This window comes from Triticum urartu, chromosome 5A, assembly GCF_056163025.1.
Source record: "Triticum urartu cultivar PI428250 chromosome 5A, HENAU_Tu73, whole genome shotgun sequence".
Lineage (NCBI taxonomy): Eukaryota > Viridiplantae > Streptophyta > Magnoliopsida > Poales > Poaceae > Triticum > Triticum urartu.
Genome location: NC_141877.1, coordinates 470,681,447 through 470,683,946, shown reverse-complemented (window position 1 = coordinate 470,683,946; position 2,500 = coordinate 470,681,447).

Below are 2,500 nucleotides of genomic sequence, written 5' to 3'. Positions count from 1 at the left end.
TCGGCCAAACTCTCCGGCTAGGCAGTTTCATCATGACCGCCTGTTCGGCTGCTGCACCGACGATGACTTCTCGGGTCATCGAAAAAAACCTCCACATCGGCTCGGAATTCGCTGAGCAGATGGATCCAATGGAGATCTCTTCCCTAAACGAGCTCTTGGATCGCATCGCCGCCTTGGGAGTCGCTACGGACTATGATCAGATTGGGCTTAAACCCGATCAAAGGGAGATTAACTCTCCACCGGTCACCCATCATGTTGCGGTGGTGGAGGAACAATGCGGCGATTCTTCCTCTATCTTGAGGACTAACTATGTCCGGATTCCTGAGCTCTCCGAGCCGGATACCCGTTTACGGGAGGACATCACCCAAGCCCTAAACCTAGAGTCAGGCAGCGGGCCAGACTCATCGGGCAACATCCCGGAATCCGAACTTCCAAGATCAGAAACTCCTCGGCCCCTGGGTCTCAGATCGGGTAGGGGTTCGGACTCAAACCCACCCACCCACCCAGACATAAACGATCTTTCTCACATTAGGCAAGAGCCCCTGGAAACAGTACATCACTATTGGGCCAGATTCCTCCTTGTGATGAACAAGGTTAAGGACTGCCGCGAGGAAGACGCAGTTTCACTTTTCTGCAATAACTGCACGGACAAGGGAATCCTTAACGCCATAACTCGCCGTGACATATCATGCTTCGCCGACTTGGCGTCCATAGTACGAAAGTACTGTGCGATGGAAAGTGCCTGGAAAACCGAAACGAAATTTTGGGATAATCCGGCTCCGAATATACACCCAGTCCGAAGTAAAAGGGTGCACTATCATAAGACACCCGAGTTAATTACAAAGAAGCAAAAACCCTCTACAGGGTGTGGAACTGTATTGGAGGGATGGCTCAACGGACCCTGCAAAATTCATAGTATAGCGGATACCATACCAACACACAGCCTTAGAGCATGTTGGATACTCCGACAGGTGGCCAAAAGTGGCGAGGATCTTCTCATCCCAGATGCCACAGAGCACCATCCCAGGGATAACAATACGGTATTAACATTCTTTGAGACCTTCGCATCAAATAATAGGCGCAAGCGAACACTCCGCAGCATTGCCGAAATCTGCCACGTAGCAGCAATAAATCCATGGAGCGACACGGCTATTACCTTCAATGCCAGTGACGAACCTAAATTCCGAACAGCCCGAGCACCAGCTGCACTGGTCCTCAGTCCAATTGTGGACGGCTTTCGACTCACCAAAGTACTCATGGACGGTGGCAGTGGATTAAACCTCATCTACGAAGAAACTCCTCAAAAAATGGAAATAGACTGGAATCACATTGAGCAAAGCAGCACAACCTTCAGAGGAATCATCCCCAGTCGGGAAGCACGCTGTGCTAGGAAAATCACACTAGATGTGGTATTCGGCACGCTGGAGAACTATAGGTCCGAAGAAATTACATTCCAAGTGGCCCCGTTCAGTAGTGGATACCACGCCCTTTTGGGACGGGAGGCGTTCACGATCTTCCAAGACATACCCTATTATGGGTACATGAAGCTCAAAATGCCCAGGCCCAACGGAATCATCACTCTCGTTAGTGATCCGGACACAGCACTCCACGCCGAAAACAAAACATCCGCATTGGCCCTCGAGGCATTATCCGAAGCCCTTTCGGCCGAGGAATTAACTGCGCTACGCTCCACAGTGGATAGGAACAACGTGATACTTGACAAGAGATCCAAGTCCACCTCTTTTAAACCAGCGGATGAAATAGTCAAATTCCAAGTCCACCCAACAGACCCTACAAAAACAGCCTCCATCGGGGCACAGTTAAACCCCGCCGTGGACGCCGCACTACGAGAGTTCCTGCGCGAGAATTGGGACATATTCGCCTGGCACCCCTCAGACATGCCAGGAATCCCACGCAGGCTGGCCGAGCATAGCCTCAATATCCTAAAGGGATTCAAGCCGGTCAAGCAGGCTCTTCGGTGTTTCTCTGAACCTAAGAGACGGGCTATGGGAGAGGAACTATCCAAGTTATTGGAGGCCGGATTCATTAGAGAAATAAAACACCCGGACTGGCTAGCAAACCTGGTGATGGTACCAAAGAAGGACAAATCCTGGCGCCTATGTGTTGATTTCAAGGACCCCAACAAGGCTTGGCCAAAGGATCCCTTCCCCCTCCCTCGCATTGATCAAATTATCGATGCTACCGCAGGACACGAGTCATTGTGTTTCCTCGACGCATACTCCTGCTACCACCAAATCAAGATGGCAGAGTCCGACCAAGCCGCAACATCATTTATCACACCATACGGCCCATTCTGTTTCAACACAATGCCTTTTGGACTCAAAAATGCCGGTGCAACGTATCAACGCATGATTCAGACATGTCTGGAGAAACAGATCGGCAAAACAGTAGAGGCATACGTAGATGATGTGGTCGTCAAAACCAAACATGCTGACTCTCTAATAGACGACTTGAGGCTCACATTCGACAACCTCCGAAC